The sequence below is a fragment of the Parasteatoda tepidariorum genome, chromosome 8 (genome assembly GCF_043381705.1).
Source record: "Parasteatoda tepidariorum isolate YZ-2023 chromosome 8, CAS_Ptep_4.0, whole genome shotgun sequence".
NCBI classification, from domain to species: domain Eukaryota; kingdom Metazoa; phylum Arthropoda; class Arachnida; order Araneae; family Theridiidae; genus Parasteatoda; species Parasteatoda tepidariorum.
The window spans coordinates 77,984,260-77,999,387 of record NC_092211.1 but is presented as its reverse complement, the minus strand read 5'-3'; the positions used below and the strand labels follow the sequence as shown (position 1 = coordinate 77,999,387).

Sequence of the window (15,128 nt, the reverse complement as noted above, 5' to 3'; positions counted from 1 at the left end):
TTTTATACTTATGTATTATTTTTTATTATTTCATTTACGAATGGTAAAAATTTTTTTTTATTGTGAAGTATGGCATTTTTTTAGCAACTTTAATCAACGTAACTTTAAATGTCAAAATTCGAAGAGAATTGATCGAATAGTTGAGAAATAAAAATTTAAAAATACGATTACTTTGAGATTAGTGCTCGACTTCGCGTGCAGGTCGTCGGGCTACCGAAGCGGGGCTGCCACCCCCTCAGTAGATGATCAAAATTGTGATGGCATGTCTTCGGATCATCCTCAGGGATGTTTCTCAGACCGTCTCCAATAGCCCATTGTGCAGCTCTGGTGCGACGTAAATGAACTACTACAAGTACTTTGAGATTACTTTATTGTTTTTTAGTCCCGCAGTGGACTGATCGTTAAGACACGGTTCCCAGCAGATCACCGAAGTCAAGCATCACTGGCTACGGTCAGTGTGCGGGTGGGTGACCACTTGGATCAGTCTGCGTAGGGACCGAGGGTGTGCGGTATTGGTCCTCGTTAAACTGTGCTACCGTAAAGTGCTCGACTTCGCGCGCAGGTCGTCGGGCTACCGAAGCGGGGGTGCCATCCCCTCCGCAGAGGATCAAAATTGTGATGGCATGTCTTCGGATCATCCTCCGGGATGTTTCCCAGACCGTCGCCAATAGCCCATTGTGCAGCTCTAGTGCGACGTAAATTAACAACAATAACAATATTGTTTTTTAGGTTTTAGATATTAATATAAACTACCCTTATTCATTTCTAGCATAAATTATATAAGTACAATTTAATTTTAATTAACTGTTGTAATTAAATTTTTTAGATTTCAGTTAAGCGTATTTGTTTAGCAAGGAAGCTCTTTCCGCGACCTTGGGGCATGAACCCGCAACCCTTACTATCGCAGCTATACTCACTTAAAACTTTTAGTCTTTAGTTGATCACGGCTTTACTCAATCCCATGCTTTAAAAAATTATCCCTAACATGTTTTTATGCCCTATGACTAACCTGTGTGCTGAATGCATAGTTATAAGTTTTTGTCTGATTTAAATAAAGCAAGATGCGGTTTTAGAATGCCGTCAATTTTCTACGGATGTTTTAACTTCTATTGAACTAGATTTGACTTATTTAGTTATGTGAAGAAAATAATACTAATTTTTTTCTAGATAATAGCATTAATCAATGAGAATGCGGGATTGCAAATATTGATAGCACTTCACTATCAGTAATGTTCAATTAGAAGGTTTAAGATAATTTTAGAACTGGTGAATAATTTGATTCTAAAAGAAGACCAGCAAAAAAGGTATTTTTTTCCATTCTTACTCATCTCTAAAAAGTTAGCTAAAAATAGGAGTTCATTATGATGAGTTTATCTTTTATACTTTCTTGTTTAAAATGAATAAATCAAAGTTCAATTTATTTATGACAGGATAGTATTAGCTACTATATTATTAGATTTCAAACAATAACCTTATCTTTAACTGATTTTGAGCTTTATTTTTGTTGTACTCTAAACTGGGTTTTGTTTTTCTTTTTTTGTCACTGTGTTTTTGTTGGGTATGATTTAACTATGAATTTTTTTTTTGAAATAAAGATAATTTGTTTCTCTAAAGGAACAAAAAACTTTCTAACATAGGAGATATGTTTATAAAATGCTTGCCACATAATTATGTAAATAGTAACTTCTCATGTAAATAATAACTGCTTAAAGTTTCTGTATTAAAAAGAGAAATGTTAAATCCTAATGTAAACATAATTAGATCCTTATTCTGTTTACTAATAAAAGAACTTTCTACTGTGATTAATTAAAATTTCTTCTGTCCGACAAATCCGTTGCTTAGGATTCGAAAAGGGAAAAATCAAAGAAATCCATCAAAATAGTCACCGTTTTATATATTTTTTGATCAGTAAATTATTAACTAAATTTCTTTGAACACCGCTGTGTCTTATTTGTCTTGACTTACCTATATATGTAATGGGACTTGCATGGAACTCAAATTGCATGCATGAAAGAATGATAGTTATCGCTTGAAACATAATTATAAATTAATAAACCATGTTTGTCATATCGCTGATTCGAAACTAAAACGACACTTCTGCACTCACTTCTCATGTTATTTCAATGAGAAGTGAATGCAGAAGTGTCGTTTTAGTTTTGAACCAGAGATATGCTGATGGACAGAATACACTTTTCTGTTAAAGACCGTATTTAGCTCTATACTTAAATAAACTGGTTTAACATGCTGTTACTCTTTCTTGGTTTCTTTATGTCGCACTACAATACTAATGGGTTATTGGCGACAGTTTCGGAATCATCCTTAATGATGAGCAAAAGACAATACTGGCGAATGTGCGCATTACTATATCTAACTTAGATTAGAGGGTAGATAATCTCGGTAATCCCAGTCTCCGCATCTCACTTCCCAACCACCAAATACTGGGTTACTTGGCTATCACTGACATAAATTGTTATTAGTCGTAATTTAAAAACATTTTTTTCTTTCTCACTTAAATACTAATTTGTGATACTTTATGTGCACAGTTTTTTCACTACAATTTTTAGAAGGTTTCTAAAAATATATTTGTAGGGTGCTTTTTAAGGAATTTTCTGTAAATTTACTGAAATTTTTTATGCATCATAGAGGTTAAAATTCTTAAATTCCATAATTTAAATTTGTTGAACCAAGAATCAAATATTAAAACATAACTTTTGCAATCTCTGTTGCTATGAAAACTCCGTTGAAGTATAATTGGACCGATGGCTAAATTTGAAAGTTTACTCTTTGCATAACAAAAAACCTGAAACTGTTCTTTAAAATATATTAATTCCAAAAATGTCAAATACTTATACGTATGTATTTAATATTAGCAAGCGATTTTAATTACTACAAGAACTTTTGTTTGTTTTAGACGTTGGCGGAATAAAGCATAGTAAAGTCGTCTCTTTTATCGTTTGCGGTCGACATTAGTCTCAGCCATCAATTAAATAACAAAATAAGACCGCAAAGGATTAAAAAAAAAAAAAAAACTAATAGTAGTAGATTAATAAAACTCTTCAAAAACTTCGAAAAATAAACATTGAATAATGACAAAAGCTTTTCATCTTGATTCTTATAACAAAAGAAATTTATTCTTAAATCTAAGCAAAATTTTTAAGAATGTATTTTATTGATTTTCGTGTAGCGGTCCTCTACGTATTTGTAATTGTCTTAGTCTTTGATCTTGTTTTTTTCCTTAAATATGTTTTATTTAATGTTTATTTTATTACATTTGACTTAAATTAATCGAATATTTGCTATCGAGTTTTGACTTATTAAAATACTGAGATCTTAATACTTTGGTATTATAGAAAAATACTTTTCAAGTTTTTCTTGCCTCTCTCCTGTTTCAAACGAAATATGAACCTTAATTTATTTATTTGCTAATTATTATTGTTATTTTTTTGGATCAAATATAATACGAGAAAATAGTTTCAAACGTGAAGAAATTCGTATTTCGTATTGTATTCCCATTTTATTTTACGAATAAACAAATCCCAGTTATCGTTGTAATGGTTTTATATTTTTTCATAAATGAACTAATTCCTTTACCTTTTGACACGATTTTTTAAATTTTTGCATAAATAAATTACGCATATTTCTTTTTGTGAACTTTGTTGAAACAGTGTTTAAGACATTGAGTTGCAATTGTGAATGACTGGGGTTCTATCTCTGGGGGTGGTTTGAAGTTCTCCCACCTTCAGATCGATGCGTACTAGTTTATCTGAAAGGTGAAGCTGGCTGATGCGCAATCCTGAGAACATTGTCCCCAACATACCGTTGGTCTCAAAATTGCAAGACTTTGACCTCCATTAACAATAAAGTAAATATTGTAGTAAAGCGGGTACTCCTTTTCCAACTCTTAATCCATGAGAGCATGGCCGACATGGTTATTGCAGAAGTGCTTTTTTCATTGTAATAATTATCTTACCAGGAAATTACCAGGAAAAAAATAGGCTTACCTTCCTTTTATGTCTACCAATCTCAAAATGAAAGGTTTGTTAGCATATAAACCACAATTCTAAGATTTCGCAGTTGATAAAGGTGTTTAATTGAGTCATGGTGGCTTAGGGGACAGAGTGTTTGTCTTCCAATGAGGTGAACCGGGTTTGAATCCGAGTGATGGCTGGTTGCTACGAATTCCGCACCTGGCTCGCACTGACCACAGTGCTGACGTGAAATATCCTAAGTGGTAGACGGATCATGGGTTACAGTCCCCTTGAAGTCAGATTGACGGTGGGAAGTTAGACTGAGGAGCATAGGAGGGTTATGGTTTTTCACTCCATGTAACGCAAATGCGGGTTAGTTTAATCAAAAAATTCTCCATGAAGGCAAATTTCTCCCAATACCTGATGTAGAAGATCTCTTTTCTTCTGAATTGAGTTCAAAATTACAAGGCTATGTAGTTGAACAATTGGGGTTGGCGACGGGTATAAAAAGGATTTTAATTTAAGATTCCTTCAAAAGAAAAATGAATTCAGGAGTATCAAATAAATTAATAGCAATAAAATAATCAGATATTACTCCTGGAAGATTTATAATATTTTTCAAAGTTGTTTTATTACATTTGGTTTGCATTAGTCTAAAATTTGCTATCTAAATCCGAACTATTACAATATTATAGAATCCGAACTATTACAATAGTGCAATTCATACAACTAACAAGTTAAACACAAACATATAATGATTGCTTAAAATTTTTACTTTTCTTACATTGGGATCTGTATTTTACTTTTATATTTTGCAAAGGGAGCGCACAAGCAGATATTTAGAATTTGGATAGCCATCTTTAAAGAATATTCCACGGCTTATTATAATGTTTCCCCCCCTTTTCCCAACATAAATACTACTTCTAATCCTAACAATTTTCTCATTTTTCATAAACTAATTACATTTCTTATTGCAATGATTTTTCTTTAATTCCCATTAACAAAAAATATTGATTTATGATTTTTGTTAAAGTAAAAAGAAACCATCTTCCAGTGTTTTTAACAAAACTCCAAACTAAATTTTTTAAAGGTTTATTAATTAATTGAAAATGATCTCAAAACGAAAAAGGAAATTAAATCTCCATCGACTTAGTACTATATAGAAGCCAATATAATACGAATTTTCTATTGATGTGTATAAAGATCATTTTCTCGATATTTGTAAAAGTTTTATTTTATGAGATTTCCCGAAATTATTTTATTACATTTGATTTGCATTGATTTAATATTTACCGTCAAACTCCAAGCCTAACCGTTGTAAGTTCTTGTGTTCTTCCTCTCCATGTAACGCAAATGCGGGTCAGTTCCATCAAAAAAAGTACTCCACGAAGGCAAATTTCTCTCAATACTCGATCGAGGAGTTCCCTGGTCTTCTGGATGGGGTTCAAAATTGAAAGGCTACGGAGTTGAACATTAGTAGTCGTAAACCCAAAAATTGGGTCGCCTGTTCAACGACAGTTATAAAATAGAAATAAAAATAACCTCTAAAAGGCATTTTTTCATGAAAGGTTTGCTTATTATATAATTGAAAATTATTTCAAATTAAAAAACGGAAACTAAATCTCCATCAAATTAGCACGGTAATAGAAGCAATCATAAAACACCAACAATCAACTGAGGTGTATCAAGACCGGTTTCTCGGTATTTGTAAAACTATTATTTTATGATATTTCTCAAAGTTGTTTTACGACATTCAATTTGCATTGATCTAATATTTACTATCAAATTCCTAAATCCATTACAACAATATTTAATCATTGGCTATTAATTCCATCTACAAACCTAAAATGATCATTCCAAAATCCATACTCCTCGTAAACTGAAACCTGTATTTTATCTTAATTAATACGTTACTAAGGGCACGCAACTGTATATTTCTGGGTAGTGATCTTTAAGCAGCTGTCTCAACAATCATTAAAGCATAACGGTGAACACAGCTTCCTGGACAAGCACTTTATCGTGTCCGGTCTTTAAGTGATGTTCAATTTGCTTTCTGGTGGTGATTTTAAAACAAACGGATCTCCGGTGATGAGTGGATAGCATGGAAAATGTGGAGATTATCAGAAGTTGTTGTTGCGCGCAATGAGGGTGGTCATTTCGAAAGGTCTTGCTGGTAATTGGACTGTTATGGACGACAGAAACTATTTTGTTTGCTGTGGAAACAGGTTTCGAATGGTAATATTAGCTAGTTTGTTTACACTGTTAAGAATTTTAATATTTTAATGCATTTTGTCTCGAAATGTGTCTAGTTTTGAAAGAGAATAGAATTATTTTCGAAAATTTTATGATGTTTATGCGCTTGGTATTTAAAATGGATAATCACAGGATTAAATTTTATTGCGTTTGTTTATTAAAAAAACAACCCCGATCAATGCAAGCATGAATTTATTTATAGCATTAATTAATTTACTTCATCATAGTATTCTTCAAAAACACTTCAAGTAATTCGTGTCTAGGTACATTTAAGTTGTATGTAAGGGTACGAATAGCATTTATGACGTAAATCATGACTGGGAAAAATATTTTATAATGATTCAATTTCTAGCTACAATAGCGCATTAAAAATTTACATTTTTATACCGATTTCTAATTTACATATTTATCTTTTTTTTTCTCTTTAAAAGTATATTTTAGGCATATAGGAGTGACTATGACATTAGTCTTTTCGAAATGTTTTTTATGTTTTAGGGGATTGGGTAAACACAAAAAGTTTACCTAAACTCCTGATTGCAGTGTGATATTCTTGCTTTTTTTTATTGTTAACTAAACTGATCAAACAGTTTCACTGTTTGATCAGTTTACTTCGTGTTTATAATGTCGTTCAAGTTTGGCGCAGTGCAGCCAATATCGACTCTATATTCATTGTATTCTACATTTCTAATGAATTCTACATGACAAGTTGTTGTTCTTAATCAACAAAATTTGCATCCTTAGAAATATTGTTTTTAGAATGTTTCCCACCCTGTAGAACAAAAATAAAGAAAATAAGAATTATCTAGGACAAAAATAAATAATACTAATTTTGACAACCCCTTTATATATCGAATTTTATAGTTTGATGATACATTAGCTTCGTTACAATCTAAACTGAAATATGAAACACTTGTATAAATACTCAAGTCGCTTTAAAAAAATAAGTGTTTCATAAATACTATTTATACATCGATGTATATTGTTTTGATAATTTATTTTTAGGTGAAACCTCATTTCTTAGTTAAAAAGCGTAAAATGATTTTTAATTCTATATATTACAATTAACTGAGCGAATCTTACATAAGTAGATGTGCTTACAAAATTGTGCCGGGCATGTTACTAATGAAAAAAAAAAAATTGTTTAGCACCTAATTCAATAATAATAAATCCAAAACAAAACAATTATCTTTAAAAAGCCTTTTTTGTTGCAAACAAATTTTTCCCTAGTGAGAAAAGCATCGCTTATTAATCGCATTTATGTGTGTTCTGGCTAAGTAAAGTTGTTGTTAGGTTATAAACACATCTAGAAGATTATAGTGGTTGCTGCTCCTTTCTAGATGGTTATGGTTAGATTCTGACCCTACCATAACAGCCTAGAAGATTATAGTGGTTGCTGCTCCTTTCGAGATGATTATGATTAGATTCTGACTCTACCATAACAGCTTTTTTTTGTACAAATTCTTAATTTATTTCTGTTCTTAATTTTGACATAAAAATCGTATTTTTTGCTTGGTAATAAATGAAAGATAAGATTTTAGGACAAATAAAATATTTAGATAAGTCTAATAAAATATTTTTTAATCGTAGAAAAGTATGAAAAGTATAAATTTTAATCCTATCGTATTGCGTAGGGAACAATTTTAGTGACCTTGTCTATGTATGAAAGAGCTGCACCTTATATAAGGTGTTTCGTAAAGATCACTCCGTAGAATATTTTTTTTAAAGTAAATTTAAAGTGATGTAAAATAAAATTATTTAATTTAAAGTAAATTAAATAAAGTAAAGTAAATTTTAAAGTAAAGTAAATTAAAGTAAAGAATAATTTTGTAAGGTAAAATTTAAAATAAATAAAGTAAATAAATAAAAGAAATAAAGTAAATTAAAAATTCCAAAAGGTATTTATATCAGGGGTCACAAACTAATATCTAAACAAGAAAAAAAATGATTTCAAATTCTGATTTAAAAGGCGCGAATACAATTGTTTGATTGCGAGATAAAACAGAAAAGAGTTAAAATAGATCAAACAGGTTTGCTGCTTTGCTTATATGCCTTCTTTAATAGTGAAATGTCAGATTCCAGATGCGCTTTTGTTATTTTCTCGCTGAAATATTAATTTTGGTTCTTCAATGTGCATACTTTTTTAATTTATTCCTGACAAAAATTTAAAAAAATATATATTAAGGGTTACCTATATGGAACACCTCGTTCAGGTAGGGAGAGTCATTGTAATATACAATAGTGCTCAAGAGAAATATTTTGACACGAACTTTATCGCTTAAAATCAATCAGTTCTAATTAACGATAGTGGATTTTATTTTTGTCATCTTCTGCATTTATTCTAATTCAAACGGAAATTTATAAGAAGTTCGTAATGTAAAAAGTCTTGACGAAAATTCTAAAAAATCATAGATGAGTTGTCGAAAGTAGTGCAAGAGCAGACCTTATTTTTAAACATTTTTGTGCTTACTTCTGCATGGAATTATGTAAAACTGCAAATCCAATATGGACGGAGATAACAGAAATGTAAATGAGGACAATAAAGTTCAGCTTTAAGTTTAGCAATATAAAATAGACATTCGAATCTTGATGGTTAAAACTGATGTGTTTTTTTCCATAAAAATGGAGAAAACAGACATTTTCAAAGATGATTATTTTATTATTCCAAGTGAGTTAATATATTTTGTTCGTAAGTATTAATAATACATAATATTTTTACAATAGATATTTTTTTTACATATTCGAAAGAATAAATTTTCTTTATGAGTCTAGGACAATGGAAGTAGATACATAGGTTTATATAACATTTTTGGTAGGCTTTTAACAAATGTTTAATGAATTTGTGTTTTCATCACCCTTAAAAGTATACATAAATGCATAAAATTTCAAAGTACTATAAGTTCTGAAAAGAATAGGATAGAATTCAAATTTTAAACGAACAGAAAAATCATACGAATATAATAAAATCTTAAGTATAAATTTTTAAATAATAAAATTGTACCTCATATTGTTCAATGTATTGGATGGTCGATCTTAAGGGGATATAGTACAATATATAGTTTGACATCTTATAAATTATTATAAAATTAATATAATTTTCAAAATTTAAAAAAAATTTAAAAAACGAATTTTTTAAGTTTTAAATTTTTGCAAGTACAATTCCTCAAAAATTATTTTGTTTATTAACATAAAATTTTTTACATACCTCTTTGTTGACTTCTTTAACAAATTATAGATGTTTAAATAAAACTCGTTTTAAATAATTTCTTAAGACAAATTGTAATTTTTTTTTTAGTTTTATACATTTTAAATATAACTAATTTTTAAAATAAATCAAGAAAAGGATGTATAACTTATAGTTGGAAAACTTAAGCACACTTTAAATCCTATATTATTCGAAATGCTTAAAAATAGCCCATTATTACGCACGCTTCAATTTGAATTTTTTTGAAATTTCAGTTATATTTTTAAACAATGAAGGGATATTCAGGAATATTTTTAAACAATGAAATATTTTTTCCGTATTTCTAATTAGTTAAATTCATGCGAGTGATGCTATGCTAATCTCAAAACTCAAAGTTCTATTTTCTTTTTCTTAGAAATTATAAGATAGTTTGAAATGCTTTGCGTTTACTCATGCCTTTTGTCAGCTTTTTCCCTTTGACACAGAATTTTTATTAAACATATTTATTATTTGAGTCGTAGGTCAAAATAAGTGAAAAGTATTACATTCAGTATTTTATAATTTATAGTTCCGAAATACTGCATGAAACAACAATGTCATTTTCTTCGCTAAGGGTAAAATCTTACAAACACGACTCCCTTCCAAATCATAACTTTTGAATTTTACACTTAATTAGATATAAGAGAAACAGTTATTAATAATTAAATTTTTTTTTAATTTGTAAAATAAATTATTAATAAATTTTTGAATTGGAATGGAGAAAAAAAATTTTAACTACTTTTTTTGAATTTTAGTTTTTAGTACAAATATAATTCCAATAATCTAATAACTTGTTTTAATAACGATTAGATTTTTTGTAATTAAATAATTATAAAATATATTTTTGCTTGTAATTAGTGTGTCAGAAAACATACACAAAACTGACATTTGTGTCTCCTCTGCGTCAAGGAGCTAAGGGTCATGAGACTCCTTAATAAAAATTAAAGTTTCTAATAGATAATCGAAATAATATTAAATGAATAAAACTTAATTATGTGAATAAAATAAAATAAAATAAATATATTAAATAATTTAGGATTTTCCACCAATACAATGCAATTTATATAAACAAATGAATAAGTTGCATTGAATTGAAAAGTACATTATACTATTTGTCATGGAGTAAGTATGCATCTAGATTATATTCTAATGAGAGAGGTATTTTCCTACATATACTTTCTCAAGAAAGTTTATGGTGTAAAATTGAAAGTCTTGGAGACAATATAATGAGAAACCACTTTCTTAAATTGTTTAGGAAAATGTTATTAAAAGCATTTCTTGTAAAAGTCACGAATTCTATGCAGGCAATAAGATGTTTCTATGAATTGTATTATTACACGGAGACAATTATGGAAACTTGTGGTGTATTTTTCTGAAAACTATATTAAATAGTATATAAAAATGTCACTGTAGGAAAAAGGTGGCTTATTACTTTATTGTTCCAAGCTCATCCTATAACGGAATAGTGTTTTGAAACGTTAAAACTTACTTGTCCATTTTGATAATTAAAATTCCCTTCTTTTTAAGCATTTTAATTAACTATATTTATAAATGAAAAAAAAATTCAAACAAATAAATATAATGTTAGATTTTTTGAAGTTCCTAAAAAGAGTTATAAAAGCACCTTACCCGAATCGACTTGAATTCTCTCTATCGATCAAGTAGTTAGTTTAGGCAATCAAGCTGATCCGGTTCCGACCTAATTCTAGAAAAAAGCTGATTTGAGTTCGTTCGAAATCACGTAATTGATAAGTAGTTTGATAGTGATTTAGTATTCCAGTTTCATTCAAAATTTCGTAAATTGTTTTTGTTATTTTGTGAAAAGAAATAATTTCATCAGACTAAGAAATCTGACAAATTAAAATGTATTTTTCTCAATATTTTTGATCAAATCAAAAAAACATTTTTTATTCTTTTTTTATGAAAGTTTTTTTGTTTGTAGTTAATCTCATTCATGTTGAAAATACTTAGCTCGTCATTGAAAATTGTACAGAAAAAATGGTTTAAATTTGTTATTTTTCATTCTAGAAATTGAAAAACCTCGTGCGCAAAGAAACATACCACCTAGAATTGTACAAATAAATGTTTGAAAATGCCATAAAAATTAGCAATTAAGCGATAATGAAATTAGTTTGAGTTTACTGAAGTAAAAGAATGACAGTTTATCACGAATAAAGCTAAGTCCTCTGGCTGTAATTTTACGTTATTCTGATTCAGAAATTAATTGTAGCTATCTGATTTTGAGATGAAGAATCATTTAGCGCTAAAAATTAATCTTTGTAGTAAGTCTTTTAGAGTTATGTATGCGAAATATTTTTAAAAATGTCGTGAGTTTAGTGCAATGAAACGTAAGTTGACCTCTTGAAAATGCTCCAATTCTGTGTGGTTATTTTAGACGAGTGGTCGGTCGACTTGTAAAGAGGTGATGGAGCTGTTTTTGACGATTTGGTGTCTGAGTGTAAATGTCAACTGAAGAGGTTATCAATTTACCAAGGTTTTCCAGTTAACAAATGTATCTTTAAATTTTACAATAAATTAAAGGCAGATATTATTTTAGGGATATGATAATAATGTTAAGCAGAAATAAAATCAACTAATATATTCTATAAAATTTACTTACATAATTAAATTCAATAGTCTTTAAGTATATATGGGTACTTGTATCAAAATTTAATACATTAAAAAGCAGTCTAATTCTGAATAGATTTTTTTTAATGAAAATCTGAACCAGTTAGTTTAGTTTATTAGATGCTGAGAGAGAACTTTTTTTTCCTTTTACATGAATATTTAAAAGAAAAAATGATATTTTACTATAGATTTCTTACCCTAAAACGTGCGACTCGTTTTTAATAAGGGAAAAAAAAAGCAAGGTCAATGTGATTTTTGCATGATGTTCTGTTTGCTTTTACTACGGGCACTTACTGTTTCTTTTAATATGACTCATACAATGAATATTAAGTATCAAACTTTTAGAATAATGTTCAACATATCGATTATCGATAAATAAGGTTTTTTTTCCATCAGATTTCTCATGAAAAATTATTATAACGAGTATATATATTTATACTGTGTAGAGACAGACCTTAAGACTTTAAATAGTTAATTGTTGGCGGATTATGGCATCTGATAGGGTCCGTTTGAGGAAGCTTACAGATACAACCTTGGTATGTAGTAGGCTGTAGTGCAATTGAAGAAGATAATCCTTATAAATCCTTAAATTTATGAAATGCATTTCTAAATTTTGCTTGTTTTTTTAAAACTTTCAGTTATGGTTTTTAAATATTTTCTCAGTAAATTTGTTTTATTATCAATTATGCTGAGAACGCAAGCCTATTAACTTTCTTGCTTTGATTGACCTTGATAATAATGCTTTAAAATTTAATAGCGTTGTTTGTTTAAATCACTACTAGTTCATGTGCAGTTACATATTTTATTTGATAATATAGTTCGTATATTTTTCCTTAATTTTTCGAATAGGAGCAGGATTTACAATAAAATAAACAAATATCTTGATATCGCAAAATCCGACAAAGGTGAACGAGAAGTAAATATGGCAACGGAAGGAAGTTGTCAAAAGGCTTTGGTTACTTTTTTAAAGTAAAATATGTCTCTTTATAGTTCTTGACTCAATTATTTCAATTGTTTAAGTTGATGTTTTAAATTCGCAATTATTTAAGTTGATGTTTTAAATTCTATTTTCTGTTACAGGGGGCTACAATCACGTGATGGAAAAAGCTATGATATGCTTTGGAATCTGGTTCATGATTGTTGGACTCACTATATCTTGTTTTAGCCTATATGCTTCATATTATTTCAGCTGGGCATGCTTAACCGAGTTCCTACCGGGAATGTTGGCGTTCATCATTGGAGTTCACATGCTTAATATATGCCGGAAATCTAATTCTAAACCGGAGAGTGAAATAACAGATAGCAACAGAGAATCTCCATTCTATTATGAATTAGAGCCAAGTCTGCCGCCAAGATCCCTACCACCAATACCAAGAGACATTGGTCGGGATTATGACCCTATTATTCAAGACAAAGTTTAAAACCTCAAACTGTGAACGTAATTTTAAATGTAAAGAATGCTTTAGTGGGAAACGCGTCTCATAAGTTTTACAAATATGCAAAAACGAACAACTTAGTTTTGAAACTTAGAGATATTTTTCTCTAATGTGAAGGGGACTAAAATCCTTAACATATCGTATGTATTTAAATAAATTTCGATATTATGGAAATTAGATTGGAGAATGGGGTGTTAAAATTGAGACAAATCCACGTTTTGAAATTGCCTAATATGAACACTTCTTTTAATTGGTATAAATATTTTTAATGGGAATATGTTTGGATGGGGTATTTTTAATACAAATAAACTCATATTTTATACGAAATATATAATGTGATATTAATATCTGATCAAAATTTTTAGCTTTGTGATAATTGTTTGTTTATTCATTTCTGTAAATGTGTATTTGTTGTCGTTTTGTGTCTCAATTCAAAATTATATACATGTTTGTAAATACTGCCAAATGAGAACCTCGATAATGAAACGAAATGCATTTTGTAATACAATAATTTATGAAACATTAATTTTATTTTAAAAAGTTCTAGTCATCAGCATTGACCAATTTGCTACTTTTATGCAGTGCCTTTTTATCTATTTTTGTATATTAAATGCATATGGGATCATTTTTATTTTGCATAAACATTTCTCGTTATTTCATAAAAAAGTATGAATTAAACATTTATTTACAATTGTATTTGTTTAAATTTGTCTATTTTTACCACACATGCATATAATATTAGTAAAATATTGATATAAGCTTAAAATAACATTAATAAAAAATAAATTAATAAAATAAATTAACAAAATGAATTAATAAAAATTAGATTAATTAAAATGTAACTATGTAATACTTTTAATTGTTTGATTGCTGAGCCGATTGCATGGAAACCAAAGGGAAAAAGTCAAGTATCGTTGGGAAATAAAGAATTTTATTAAATTTTCATTAGTTGCTTAAAAATGTTAGTTGTCAAACTCAAAATTTCCGATTAAAATATATTAATATATTTAGTGAAAACAAGCGTCATTGCTTCATCGAAAAAAGCGTAAAAAAAAAGAAAAAAAAAGAAATTATTAAATTACCAGGCTTTAACTTTTAAAAAAAATTACTCGAAAGAATACTTAAGTTTTGTCGGTTAATGAATTGAACATCCTTAAGATTTACTAAATTAAAATTCAATTTTACGCATCTTTGAATTAGTTGGCGACAGAACTTGCTTTGAATTAGTGTTATTCTTGGCAACGTGTAATACACGGGTTTCTTTCAGAGAATTTTTTTTTCGAGGCTTTTTATTAATTGTTCCTTACACTAAATACGAAGCAAATAAATATATAATGAAAATAAAGTAAAATAGTGACTGTCTTCCTATTCAAAATTAAAGAATTCAAACACTATAATCAAATCTTTGATTATCTTGATGTTTTGGGGGCTGATGATTTGATGTTGATGATTTATCTTGATAATTTTAGATGATTTCAAAGAAGACAATGCTTTATTATGCAGAAAATAAACCTCCTGTATGTTTGGGTGCAATGATTTGAATTTCATTTTTAATATTCGAAGTTACTCTCATCCATCATCTATAAAAGCACGATTTGTAACGGTTCAGTGATACAAGTTTAC

The 15,128-nt window shown here is 28.8% G+C and overlaps 1 protein-coding gene and 1 long non-coding RNA gene across 3 annotated transcripts in view; one reads left to right on the top strand and one right to left on the bottom strand.

Moving 5' to 3' along the window:
* Positions 1–5,878, bottom strand: part of LOC107438209 (Kynurenine aminotransferase) — a 32,884-nt gene extending 27,006 nt beyond the window's left edge. The window contains exon 1 of the mRNA XM_071184257.1: positions 5,811–5,878. The gene's annotated coding sequence lies outside the window, so the exon portion shown is untranslated. The remainder of the gene's footprint in view (positions 1–5,810) is intronic.
* On the top strand, positions 813–14,201 carry LOC107438215 (uncharacterized). 2 transcript variants are annotated; one of them, XR_001583338.4, is made up of 2 exons: positions 813–1,304; positions 13,150–14,201. It is a non-coding gene; the product is annotated as an uncharacterized lncRNA (long non-coding RNA). The 2 variants fall into 2 exon arrangements; XR_011637451.1 differs by lacking the exon at positions 813–1,304 and adding an exon at positions 5,623–6,203.
* The last annotated feature ends 927 nt before the right edge of the window (positions 14,202–15,128 follow it).